At 40.8% G+C, this 14,621-nt stretch overlaps 1 non-coding gene across 1 annotated transcript; it reads left to right on the top strand.

Moving 5' to 3' along the window:
• Positions 1 to 741: 741 nt before the first annotated feature.
• Positions 742 to 849, top strand: LOC141597822 (small nucleolar RNA R71). The gene has a single exon (XR_012523036.1). It is a non-coding gene; the product is annotated as a small nucleolar RNA R71 (small nucleolar RNA).
• Positions 850 to 14,621: the final 13,772 nt, after the last annotated feature.

The following is a 14,621-nucleotide window of genomic DNA, read 5'->3' as shown; positions in this document are numbered from 1 at the left end:
CAAAATACAATGATAAATACAATAAAGAATACAATAATTACATCGGGTTTAGCGATTTATGTCGAAAATACTCCTAAAACGGATAATTGGATTGATTGAACATCAAAACCTTGGTCATTGGATTGATTGAATGGAGTTTTATTTTGATAACCTTGGTTTTTGTTGTAAAAGGGTCTTTGAGCTTGGTTTCTCATTGGAGGTGGGGTGTATGTTGTTTGAGGATTTTGAACATTTTGGCTTTTGTATGAGAGGTTTGGATGGAATTTGGTATTTTCATTATAATAGTTGGAATAAGGGGTACCACTCTTGTATGCTTGAAAAGCATTCACTTTTTCACTTGTTCCCCCACATTCACTTTGGTCATGTCCCAAAGTTCCACAACTCTCACATACTCCACTTGAATGAATGAAGATGCCACCATGACATTAACATGTTGCTTAGGCGATTTGGAGGCTTCTTCAAGCTTAGCCATAGCCTTCTCAAACTTCAAATTAATAGTGTCAATATGAGCATTAAGTTGAGCACCCAATTGAGTAATAGAGTCCACTTCATGCAATTTCCTCCCCTAGTAGCCTTTCGAGGTCTACTATATTGTGAGTTATGGACCGCCATTTCCTCAATCTTGTTCCATGTTTGATTATCATCAACTTCGGTAAACATACCATTTGATCCCATATTGAGAATATTTCGGGAGTCTTCATATAGACGATTCCAAAATTGTTGTACAAGGAACCACTCGCTAAGTCTATGATGTGGACAAGATCGGCAAGTATCCTTGAATCTCTCCCATACTTCATACAAAGATTCTTCGTACCTTTGTTTGAACCCGGTGATTTGGGTTCTTAACATGTTAGTCTTTTCCGGAAGATAGAACTTTTTTGTAAAAAGCAAGTGCCAATTTCTTCCAAGAGTCAATACCAAGAGTAGCCTTATCTAAGCTCTTTAACCATTGTTTTGCGGTACCAATCAAAGAAAAAGGAAATAAGACGCATCAAATTTGGTCTTGAGTAACCCCGGTTTGAGAAATCGCATCGCAATAGTCACAAAAAGTCTCCATATGAGAATTGGGGTCCTCACTAGGCATCCCCCTAAATTGACTTCTCTCAACTAGTTGTATAAATGCGGATTTTGCAATGAAATTACTGGTCAAATGTTGTGGTATGGGTGTACCATTTGGTAGGTTCTGCTCGGTTGGTACGGAATGTGATGAAAATTTAGGAATTGTGGGTTGATTTTGTGTTGGGTTATCCTCTCCTGCTCTTGCAAAAGGTTTGGTGAACTCAATATTGTTTGATTGAATGTCCACAATCTCACCAATACCTCTCAAAGTATTTCTAGCAAGTCTTCTATTGTTGGTCAAAGTTCTTTCAATTTCAAGATCAATGGGTAATAAGTTACCTTGTGTTCTCCTAGACATGCAAAATATCAAACAACTCGAAAAGAATTAGAACAAACCTTGAAGAGTTTTACTTCTCCAAGGTAAAGAAAGACACACCTAAAAAACAATCAAAGAAAATCAAATCAAGTTAACATCGTCCCCGACAACGGCGCCATTTTTGGTCGTGTCGGTTGCGTGCTCGTCGTCAAAAGTTACCTAGACCAAAAAAATATTTATAACTTCACAAACTAATCTACTTTTAGTAAAGAGGTAAGTAAAGGTCGGATCCCAAGGGACGGGTATTGATGTAGGATTTTCGATTGCAAATGGTTGTGTCTAAGGGTGTCACAATTTGGGTTGAAGTAGGAGATCAACTAAACTAATCAACAATGCAAATAAAGTAATGAAAACAAGCAAGATGATTAAAATGATATGTAAACAAATGATTAAAAGCACTAGGGTGTCATGGGTTCATAAGGGATTCATGGGATTTGATCATATAAACATATTTTCTACTAGATGCAAGCAATTATTGTTGTGATGGGATCGAGTTAGTGTATATCTTACAATCCCTAAGAAGGTTTGGGTCCCGGAGCCAAATCGATTAGATTGTACAACACCTACAAGTCGACTTAATCCTCCCTATCCAACTATATGCATGGTCTAATGAGACTCGAGTTGGTTTATGTCTTAGAAGTCTCATTGAAAAGATAAGTGATAGGTAAAAAATGTAAGGATTCATAGGCTCGCATTTCATCAAACATAACATGTGCATAAGTTGGAATCACAACAAGCAAGCAAATTAATTATGAAGACATATTAGATTAAGCATGTATCAATCCCCATGTTGGTTTCCCCTAATTCTCCATTAACCCTAGTTAAGGAAATTACTCACTCATTATCAAGTTTAACATGCTAACAAGGTTGTCAACCATACTAGCAAGGCAAAACATGATGAACAAATGAAGATGATTAACAATAATTAAAAAGGATTAAGAGAGAATTATACCTATAAAGATGATTCCAAATAATAAAGCCAAGAATAATAGAAGTACTTGATGATTGATGGAAGGTTGTCAATCCTCCAAAAAAAACCCAAATAATCTTCTAATTACCCAAAATAAATGATGAGCAATAGAGAAATTAAGGAAAGATTAAGAAATGAGATTTGTATTAATGCTAAATTAAGAGTTGATTACAAGATTAAGAGAGTATTAAGACTTGATTAAGATAGGATTAAGATGACATCCTAATCTAGGTAGTACAATGGGGTATTTATACTAGAGATTAGGTACAAAGATTAGGGTTACTAAGGGCTTAAATGACTATTAAGACCCTTCAGAAAAGTTGAGGAAGTGCTCCTCTCCAAGGAGATGCTCATCTCCGTTTTGGTAGTCTCCAGGGAATATGCTCGTCCCGAGCGTCTAGGCAGCAGGGACGGTGGGTTGTACATGGGAATCCGAGCAGATTATGGGAGGGACGCTCGGATTTGTTGGCCTCAAGACGAGCGTCTTGGCATCGGGACGCTCGGATTCTGGGCAGAGGAGACGCTCGTCCCGGGCAGGGAGACGCTCGGATCCTGGGTCAGTACTTCTCTTTTCTTATTTCCTCAACAATCCTCGGGGATCTTGTTGGGGATGCAAGGATCCTTTCATCATTGCCCAATCTACTTTATTATCTACATAGGCCTTCTTGTATCATCTTCCCATTTGATGCTTGGTCATTAAATTCGATCAATTTAGCTCCATTTTGCCATGAAAATGCAAGTTTTGCACTCCTTTCCTACCAAGGGATCAAAACCTCAAAGAATATGCAAAACGGAAAACTAAAGATAGTAAATGACCCAATTATGCACTAAAAAGCATAGGAACGAGGCTAATTCGGAGTCTAAATATGCTCAAATATGAGTCACATCACCAGACAGTGGATCAATGTTTGAATTCCTTTGCTTCTTTGTCAGGGCTTAGAGTTAATCCAATGAAATCTAATTTGTATTTTGGGGGATTTCCTTCTCAGCTGAAACAACGTATCCTGACAACAACTAGATATGTTGAGGGGGATTTACCTGTCAGGTACTTGGGTATCCCTTTATTTAGTGCAAGATTGACTCAGAGCATGTTTATTCCTACGCTTGATAAGATCAGGAGCAAGGTAACTCATTGGAAAAACTGTTTTTTGAGTTATGTTGGTAAGGTTGCTCTTATAAATTCTGTCATATTTGGAATACAAAATTTTTGGGGGGCAAGTGTATTTTTGCCTAGGGGGATAGCTAAGAAAATTCATAGAATCTGTAAGAATTTTTTATGGGGGATTGCTGATGGCACAAGAAAACCTGTATTTAAAAGTTGGGATAACTTCTGCCTACCCAGGAGGAAAGGTGGTGTGAACATAAAGGAGATTCTGAGCTGGAATAAATCTCAAATGATGAGTTGGCTTTAGAAAATTGAAACTAATGCTTCAAATTTTTGGGTTCAGTGGATCAATGCCTCCATACTACAAGGTGTTGATTTCTGGCACTTCAAACTTACTGCTGTCAACTCCTGGTTTTGGAGTAACATTATTGCTTGTAGAGATACTCTTATTCTGGCAACTGGAGGTATTCATGAGGCTAAACAAATGTTGGGCAGGAAAGACTATAAAATCAAGCTTTATGAGATTCTGAGGCCCAAAGGCGCAGTTTTCTCTATGCATAAAACATTGGGAGATCCTTTCAATTACCTTAAACATGAGATCATTTCTTTGCTTGCTATGCAGAACAAATTACCCACTGTTGATAACTTATGTCGAAGAGGCATGATACTGGTCAATAGGTGTGTTTTGTGTGAATGTGCTCCTGACACAGCTGAGCATTTATTTTTTGAATGTTCTTTTTCTGCAGGTGTTTAGATTGCAGTTGCAAAGTGGTTGAAGATCACTTGTTTAACCAGTTTGGCTCAAATCTTTGCTTGGTACATGATTCATAATCGAGGCAATAGTTGGGCAAAGAAGCAACACAGATGTATTCTCTTTTTTGCCATCTACTTGATCTGGAATGAAAGAAACAAGAGGTTGTTTAAGGGGATCAAAGCTACTCCAGCTGCTCTTATTTGGCATACACAATATTTAGTGCTTACTCGTCTTAGAACAAATGTTGTAGAGTTTAAGAAGCTAGCTTCTTCTTGATATACTGGTTATTTTCCTTTGGGTTATTTAGCTAGGTGGCCTCATTGGCTCCTTTGTAGAATGGTATGAATTTGTACTTTATTTCCCCGTTTTAATTAGAATGATCCAAACTTTCTGCAAAAAAATAATAATAAATAAATAAATAAATAATAATAGTAATAATAATAATAATAATAATAATAATAATAATAATAATAATAATAATAATAATAAAACTTTTTTTCTCTCTCTACAACAAACGTTTTTTCTTTTCCGGTTTCATGGTTTTCCTTGGATACTCTGTTTCCTGTGGTATCTTCTAATTTCCATGGCGTGAACACGAGGTCGTATTGCGAAGCTCCGGTCTACTCTTAAGACTCCTAGGGCTCAGGTTTCTTTTGAATGTCTTCATGACGGAAATAGTGATCAATTGAAGGAGACTTTTTCTACCTCGGGTGTGGATTCTGTGACGGTTAATGAATTAATTGTTTCCGCCATGGATATGGCTCGAAGCTTGGGTTTGCGCTCCTCTTCTCCAATTGTTCGTCTGATAACTGGTTCTTCTTCTTTGGTAATCCCTAATTCAATTGTTTCTCCAATTGCTCCTAGTGTTGTTAATACGATCCCTGTCAATATTTTCCCTCTTCCTGTTTCTCCGGTAAATTATGTGCATACCAGTACTTCTTCTAAAGATACAGTAGAAAATACTAATAAAAATGTCCCTAATTCTGGAAAATCTATGGGGAAAACCATGGTCTCATGTTGTTAAAGCACCTCTGAATGCTGGAAGAGCTTGCATTGTTAGGATAGTGTGAATGCTGTAGAAATTGACATAGGTCCTTCTAATTTTGAAATAGAAATGAAAATTTGGGAGTTTACCTTGATGGGTCATATTATTGGGGGTAAACCTACTCTTAAGCCAGTTCAGGCATTTGTTACTAAGAATTGGAGCTCTATTGCTCTCCCTGTTGTTTAGTATTATAGGAAAGGTTGGTTTACTTTCTGGTTTAATTCTCAGGAAGCTATGACAAATGATCTTAGGAAGGATCCTTGGATGATTGAGGGTATTTCTTTAATCCTCAAGCATTGGTCTCCTTCTTTTTCTACTGAGATGGAAAAAGTGGCTAAAGTCTCTGTGTGGATCTTGTTTCCTGGCCTTGACTCTTATCTTTGGTCTCAAGTGGTATTGAGTAAGATTGTTAGCAAATTAGGTAAGCTCCTTTTTGCTGATCTTGCTACTACTAACAAAGAGAAATTGTCTTTTGCTCGAGTAATGGTGGAAATTGATGTTTCAAAGGATTTTGTCGATCATGTGGTTATTAATACACCTTTTTTAGGCAAATTACTCAGAAATTTGTCTATGAATGGGCTCCTTTTAACTGTACTGGGTGTGGTAAGTTAGGGCATAAAAGTAGTACTTGTAAGTGGCTTAAGGTGTCTACTTAGGGCACTGATGTGTAGCCTGATCAGGGTAAGGTCGAAGTTCCTCGGCAGGTTTCTGGGTCTGTTGCTAAGGATTCTCATGAGTCTATTGCTTCTATTGATCCTTAGCTTTTGCCTGCTTCTGAGTCTCTGATCTCTTCTGTCACCCCACTTGTTCCTAGTTCTTCCTTTCACATGTTGAGCTTTTATGTAGCCCTGATGCAGAGGCTACAGTACCAAGTAGTAATCCTTTCCAGGTGTGGGAACCTGGTGAAATATCTCAGGATGAGTTGCCAGGTGTTGTGGTTATTTCAGAACTAGGTGGTACCTTGGGGCTCATTTAGAAAAGGACAGGAGACCATTTGGAGAATGTAGTCTCAGCATGTGTTAAACTAGGCCAGAGATCTCCTTCTGTTGCTCCTGTTCCTCCTGATATTAGTCCCAAAATGCACTCAGGATGTTCTGTGTTAGCTAGTCTAGCTAATAGGGTTGTTCAAAAACCTCCCAATATTTCTTCATGAAGATTGCAGCTTGGAATGTTAGGGGTTTCAAGTGTCTTATTAAACATAGTGAGGTCCACACTTTTTTATGAAGGATAATAGTATTGATATTCTTGCTCTTTTGGAAACTAGAGTCTCTAGTACTAATGCTACTAGAATAATTCATCAAAAATTCAGAGATTGAGTAGTTGTCACTAACTATCGTAGCACTATGATGGGAGGATTTGGGTTCTTCTTAACCCCAAGTCTACTGATATTGTTTCTAAAAAAATTACTGATCAGGTCATTAGTTTTCATATTCATCACTTCGAATCTAATATGGATTTTCACCTGAGTATGGTTTATGGGAGCAATAGTGCTACAACCAGAGATATATTATGGGCTTATTTGAAGCGGTTTGCCCCCTATGCTCCCTGGATAGTCTTAGGAGACTTCAAAAGTCAGGGATCCTGCTGAAAAACTCAGTAATAGTCCTCCAATTCTCCAAGAAATGATGGCTTTTAATTCTTGTCTTTCCTCCTGTCATTTAGAAGATCTTACTAGCACTGGTTGTGAGCTCACTTGGACCAACAAGCAAGATTCCACTACTCGACTTTGGTCTAAATTAGACAGGGCTCTAGTAAACCCTGACTGGATCTCTGCTTTTCCCCACTCTTTTGCTCACTTTAGTGAGTCTAGGATTTCTGATCACTCTCCCATTACAGTTCATATTACTGAAGATAGGAAGATTCAAAAGAGGTTTAGTTTCTTGAATCAATAGCTGATGCTTGGAAAATTGATAAGCAAGGGAGTCCACCTTTCAGTTTCTTTGAGAAGCTTAAGTCTGTGAAACATGCTCTTACTAAACTTCACAGGAAGGATTTTGCTTATATCTCTACTAAAGCAAAGTCTGCTAAATCTGCTTTGACTAAGTGTCAAGCAAAACTGGTCCAGAATCCTTTTTATGATATTCTAATTCAGGAGGAAAAGCAAAAGGTCGAGGAATTAATTACAGTTAAAGGACATGAACTTAATATGCTTACTCAACGGGCAAAAATTAAGCACATTCAGGATTATGATTGTAGTTCCAAATATTTTTTTGCTAGGATCTCTGAAAGAAGGCATTAGCAGCAAATTGGTATCCTTAAAGAAGTTCATGGGGTTCCCTAGGTTGGTCATGACCAGGTCAGCCAGGCTTCCAAGACTATTATAAGGATTTTCTAGGTCAGTCTTCTCAGGTTCAAGCACTTTCTACTGAGGATTACACTGGCAACAAGTTATCTCCTGAAGCTAGTTTGACTATTGCTGCCAACATTACTTTAAAAGAGATTAAGGATGCTCTCTTTAGTATGGATATCAATATTAGTCCTGGTATTGATGGGTTTTCTGCTGGTTTCTTCAAATCAGTTTGGGCTATAATAGGCATGGATTTTAGTAAAGTTGTCTATCATTTCTTCCAGACTAAGCACATGTCAAAACAGGCAAATTCTACTATTATTTCTTTCATTCCTAAGAAAGTTGTTCCTAGTTCAGTGATGGACTATAGACCAATATCATGTTGTATTGTGTTTTATATAGTGATCAGCAAAATCCTGGCTAACAGACTTCAGAAAGTTCTTCCCGAATTATTGGTGAAGAGAAAGCAGCTTTTGTCAAAGGGAGAAGTATTTTTGAAAATGTCATGTTGTCTCAAGCATTAGTTAAGGGTTATAACAGGAAGCATATTTCTCCTAGATGTCTAATTAAAGTAGACATCAGGAAAGCTTTTGATTCCCTGAGTTGGAATTTTATTGGCAATTATCTTTACAAATTTGGCTTTCCTCAGAAGTTTATTGATTGGGTTCTAGGGTGTATCATTAATCCTTGATTCTCTCTTAAACTCAATGGTGAGCTTTCTGGCTATTTTCAAGGGAGGAGTTGTATTAGGCAAGGTTATCCTTTATCACCCTATCTTTTTGTCTTGGGTATGGAGATCCTGTCCAGAGCTATGAGAAAGATTTGCACTAAGCCTGAGGTTTCCTATCATCCAAAGTGCAGCAGTACAAATCTTACACATATTATTTTTGTTGATGACCTAATGGTCTTTATCAGAGGGGATATTCCTTCAGCATCTACTGTTGCTGGGGTACTTGCGAGATTTACTCGGGTCTCTGGTCTTGCTGCTAATTCTGACAAAACGTTTATCTATTTTGGAGGAGCGGATCCCTCCGTGAAAGAGATTATTCTCCAAGCTACTGGTTTTTCAGAAGGAGAGTTTCCCTTCAGATATCTAGGGCTCCCTTTGAATTCTTCCAGAATTACTGTCACTATGTTTGATTCCCTTATTGTTAAGATTCAGAAAGTTGTAGCTCATTGGTCTACACACCTTCTTTCTTATGCTGGGAAACTACAACTTATTAACTCCATTATTTTTGGGATTGAAAATTTATGGTGCTCAAGCCTGCTCTTACCTCAGACTATTATTCAGCATATTCAAAGGATTTGTAACAATTTTTTTTGGGGCATACCTAATGGAGAGAGGAGAATGGTTTTTAAGAGTTGGCACCAGATTTCTTCGCCAACCTTTGCTGGTGGTTTCAATGTTAAGGTCCTAACTACCTGAAATTACTCCCTTCTTGGTAAATGGATTTGGCTGTTATCTCTCCCTTGTGCTAGTAAATGGAACAGTTGGGTGGTGAATCATGTTCCAAAACAAGAGGATTTTTGGTATGTCAAGGCTAAGGATCACTTTTCTTTCAGTATGGCAGGTATTCTAGCAACCAAAGATCACTTAATCAGTCTTGTTGGATCTGAACAGGCTGCTAAACTGCTTATCCAAAGTTGGACTGTGAATTTTATGTTCAGTATACAATCTGCTTATGGTTATTTTAGGAATGCTTCTGGTGTTGGTAACTGGACTGATGGTCTTGGTCATTCTAGCGTCGTTCCTAATCCCAAAATCATCTTCTCTATGGTTGCTCAACAATAGCTTGCTACTGTTGATAATTTGCAGAAGAGGGCCATTCCTTATGCGAATAGATGTGTCATATGTCTAGCTCATGAGGAAAATCATGCTCACTTATTTTTCAGTTGTTCTGTTTCATCTGAAATATGGCAGCAACTCCTTACTTAGATGGTATCTCCAGGGCAGCTTCTTCTATCCATGGGGAGCTGCAATCTGTTGGTACTGGCAGGCAGTGGTGTAAAGCCTGGTTGGGTACAACTCTAGCTGCTACGGTGCACCAGCTCTGGTTTGAGCGAAATCAACGTATTTTTAAAGGGGTAGTACAGTCTGTTTCCTATATTGTTAGACGAGTTAAATTTTTGGTGGCTGTTAGAATGTTAATGTGGTCGAAAAATGCTAGTTTTCCTATAATATGTGCAAGCATGTGCTCTTAGGCCACTTTGTTTATGTCCTAGAGTTGCTTGGCTTATTCCTTAGTGGATGGCTTTTGCAAACTTTGTAATTTCCTTCTTTATGAATGAAATGATAATCTTTTGCAAATAATAATAATAATAATAATAATAATAATAATAATAATAATGACTATTATTATTATTATTATAAGAATAATAAGAATAATAATAATAATAATAATAATAATAATAATAATAATAATAATAATAATAATAATAATAATAATAATAATAATAATAATAATAATAATAATAATAATAATAATAATAATAATAATAATAATAATAATAATAATAATAATAATAATTGAGAGGAGAGGAGAGGCGATTTTCAGGAGAGGCGATTTCACGACACTGTGCCCTAGCCGTCTGTTCTGCCGCCACCGTCCAACACCTGCCGCCTTCACCGTCTCCACCTTCACGCCGTCACGCCGTCGACAGTGGGGGTAGGTTTTGTTGGTGTTTGTGCGGGTGTTTAGAGGGGCGTTTTGCGTTTAGGGCATATGTGTTTTCGTTTAGGGCTTCGTTTTCTGGGGTTTTCTTCCACCGTCGACGGCCAACCTCCACCCCACGTCGACCTTTAGACCTCACGTCGCCGGTCCAGGGTGTTTGTCGTTGGTTGTTTAGTGCGGTGGTGCTGCTGTTTTTTTTGGGTTACATGTGGCGGCTGTTTTTCAAGGGACACTAGCTTTCCTTGCGGTTGGTGTTTACCTGCGCCACCACCCATTGGCCTTTAGACCTCACGTCGCCGGCCAAGGGTGTGGTGACTGACGGCCCTGCCATCTGTTCCCCTCCGGTGAGTTCCTGGTTGTTTTTGTTTTGCTTTTCTTCTTGCACTCGGGTTTGTTTTCTTTTTACTGTTTTGGTTGCGTGTTTGCTGCTGGTGGTACCTTTGTGTCGGGCTGTTACTGGCCACTTTCTGCCGCGGCTGCCTTGGTGTGGTTGTGGTTGTGGTGGGTATTGCGGTTGCTAGTGCCGAGTGATAGGGTTGTTTTGGTTGATCATTACCATCACGGGAGTAGGTGGTGTGTTGGTGGTCTACTTCACCGGGAGTGGGTCTTGCCTCATTTTGCTCGAACGGTTGCCGGTGTGGTGGTTTTCGTGCGGGTGTTTTGTTTTTGTGGCTATATTGGTGTTTGTGCAGGTGGTGTGTTGGTGTTTTTCTTCCTTCATGCCCGAACTTGTGCGGTACCATTGTCCTTTTTCGGGTCTTCATGGGTGTCGGGATGGTTTCGGTAAGGGCCTTACAAAGCGACTTAGCGAAACATTTCAGTCCGACATTGTCATGACGGTGCGTTGGACCTTACGCGTCGGACTCTTGATAGTTTGTTGTTTATTCCAATGCCGAGAGTTCTTTGAGACGGATGGGGCTCTGGTTGTGTGGGGTGTGTTTTATGACCCGTACTGTTAGAGCTAGATGTCTGCATAGTCGGGTTGATGTTGTGGAGCATCCGGGGTGTGTTGATGGCATTTACACCTTCCATATTCATGGTATTCCGCGACCCTTGGCTCCTTCTACTTCGGTATCTTCTGATGATAGTGTGGAGCTCGTTCAGTGGTCTATATCTTCGCTGGATCGTTTGCTGTCTTTAGGCCTTCGCACCGTGAAATCTATTCCTCCTAAGTGTCGTCTTGGGTTTGCCCGGGCTTTGAAAGGGGCCTTGGATGCGGTGTTTGATGCCCCTAGTGATCTCTCTCGTTGGGTTCGTTTGCTTAGTCTACCACTTTGTTTGCTCCGGACTTTCGCTCCTCGGAGTAATCATGAGTGTCGGACTGCTATTCGGCGTCAGCATCAGGAGGAGGGTATTGCCAGGGCTTTACTTGCTTGGGGGGCACCTTGGGGGGGGGGTTGCGGTTATTCAGGAGTGTTTTGATGAGGGTCCTTCTTCATTTTTCGTGGATGAGGATGCGGATTTGAGTGAGCTTAACCTCGCCAATGTCGGCGGAAGATTTCGATGGCCATTATCTCTTTGTCAGACGGTGCTTTCTTCCTCGGGGTCGCCCCTACTCCGATGCCACTCTTGTGGCCCTGCGTGAGAAGCATCCGGTCGCCCCGCCTCCTTCATTGCCTCCTCTGTCTGGGGATCATCATCCTCTGGTTGCCTCTTCGGCGGTTGTCTTGGATATGATACGGAGCTTCCCTCGTGGTACTTCCTGTGGGAGGGATGGTTTTCGTGCCCAACACCTTATGGATTGTTTGAGTGGCGCTCTTTGTGGCTATCTCCGATGATTTGATCACTTCTATTACTAGGGTGGTTAATCTTTTTCTTGAGGCCGATGTCCTCTTCCTGCGGGTGAGTACATTGCGGCGCCCTCTCTCACGCCACTCATTAAACCGGGTGGTGGAGTTCGTCCTATTGCTATTGGTACGGTCTGGAGACGGCTTGTCTCTAAGGTTGGTGCTTCTATGGTTGGTCCGTCTTTATCCTCTTATTTTGATGGGCTTCAGTTTGGGGTGGGTGTGTCCGGTGGAGGAGAGGCTATCTTGCATGCCTTGAACCGGCTCATTGAGGCTTGGGGGGCTCAGGTGGGGCTTTCTATGCTGCTGGTTGATTTCCAGAATGCGTTCAACCTTGTTGACCGTTCGACCATGCTTCAGGAGGTCCGCCGTCGTTGCCCGGCTCTCTCCCGTTGGGTGGACTTTTGTTATTCCGGCCGCTTTGTCTTTTTATGGGGAGCACTTGCTTGTGGTCTTGTCGGGGTGTTCGGACAGGTGATCCGTTGGGGCCTTTGCTTTTCGCGTTGGTTTTGCATCCCTTGGTTTGCAAGATCCGGGACACTTTTGACCTCACTTTACAGGCTTGGTACTTAGATGATGGCACTATCGTGGGTGATACTTTGGAGGTGGGGAAGGTTTTGGACTTGATTAGGTTGGATGGCCCTCGTTTTGGATTGCATCTTAATGTCTCCAAGACGGAGGTCTTTTGGCCTGTTGAGGATCCACGGAGTCGGCTTCCTGGGGTTTTCCCCACTTCTATTTCTCGGCCATTGCGTGGTGTTACAGTTTTGGGAGGACCTGTCAGTACTTGTCCTGGTTTTAGCAGTGAGATTCTGGCGACGAGAGTAACTAAGACCATTGAGCTAATGGACTTGGTTGCGAGGATTGAGGACCCGCAATGTGAGTTGCTTCTTCTTCGAGCTTGTACTGGTATCTCTAAGCTCTACTTCTCCCTTTGTACTTTCTCCCCTACTGTTTTTGGGTATGTCCATCTTCCTTTTGATGTCGCTCTTCGTTCAAGCTTGGAACGTATTGTCACCGCGTCAGGGCCGGGTTTTGGGGATTGGCAGTGGCGCCTTGCTACATTCCCTTTTCATCTTGGTGGTCTTGGTGTCTATGCGGCGGGAGATGTTTTATTTTATGCCTTTATTGCGTCCCGCTTGCGGTCTATTTGGTTTGCGAGGCTAAGCTCCTCGGCCCTTCCGGTATTGTAGCTGCCGGCCTGCCTTTGATGATGCCGCGCGGTGTTTCTGCGACTACGGGTTCGGTATATTAGGTCACCCTAGTAAAATTGCCCCCAAACTTATGAAGAAATTGGCGGACATTTATTTCACGACAGTTCTTCTTTGCCTCGAAAGTCTGTTTTCTCTTTGACACCACGCCTTGACTTGCTTTATGGCGATCTCGGCGGGGTTCTCACTCCTCGATTGGTTACGTGCGGTTCCTATCTCGGGGTGGGGCGGACTATGAACGGGAGGACTTACCGTAGTGTCTTTGGGGTATCGTCAGGTGTTCCGTTATTCACGGTATCTAGGCCCTGTCTGCTTGCTCTCGGGTTTTTTCTTTGAGGATGTTTTTGGGGACCACGCTGTTTCTTGTCTTTGGTAATGTGGGCGTTAAACATCGGCATAACCTTGTCGGGATACTCTTTTCGACATCTGCTATAGATCCTGGTATTCTGCGGGGAAGGAGGTTGATATCGGTTTGGTTGATGGGCATGGTGGCTCTCTTCGTCTTGCGGATTTATTGCTTTATTCTTGGGACAGGGGGCGTGATGTGTGCGTCGACCTGACAGGTTCTTCACCTTTGACTCGGTGGGTTGTGATTTTGTGCGGGCCGGGTTGTCGCGATCTTGCTCAGCGAAAATGTGCTAAGTATGGGGATTTGTGCGCGGTAGCGGGTTGTGGTTTCCTACCTTTCTCTTTCTCTTCCCTTGGGGAGCTGGGTTCGGATGCTGTTGCCTTGCTCAAGCGGATCCATAAATTCTCGGTATCTCAGGATGCGGGGGCTCGGGTAGCTGCTTACATTTTTACTAGACTTAGCTTTGCTATTGCTAAGGGTGTGGGAGCCCAGATTGTCTCTCGGCTCCCCACCAATTTCATGTAAACTTTTACTTTTATTTTAATGAAAGCTGCGCGCATCTTATAATAAATAATAATAATAATAATAATAATAATAATAATAATAATAATAATAATAATAATAATAATAATAATAATAATAATAATAATAATAATAATAATAGTAATAATAATAATAATAATAGTAATAATAATAATAAGGGTAGAGTTCCGGTGAGAACGGGGCTTATCGTGAGAACAGTGAGAATGACTCTCAACCGTCCATCAAATAAGACTCATTTGAGATTAGACGCGCGCTTTGCTCTTAAAATTTCACGGAAAACAAAAAATAAGAGTGTACATGTCAGCAATATCAAGCCTACGTAACAAAATCAAACCACACGAAACAAAATCAATCGATTTCACCATTAATCCTTCCTTAATTTGTAAATTTTTGTCTTTCGATATCAAATTTAGTGATCTAAAATCGTTTATTCATCATCAATTCTTTGTGTTCGAAGCGCAAA

The sequence above is a fragment of the Silene latifolia genome, chromosome 8 (assembly GCF_048544455.1).
Source record: "Silene latifolia isolate original U9 population chromosome 8, ASM4854445v1, whole genome shotgun sequence".
NCBI lineage: Eukaryota > Viridiplantae > Streptophyta > Magnoliopsida > Caryophyllales > Caryophyllaceae > Silene > Silene latifolia.
The sequence above is the reverse complement of the archived record's forward strand: the minus strand, read 5'-3'. Positions and strand labels throughout refer to the sequence as shown.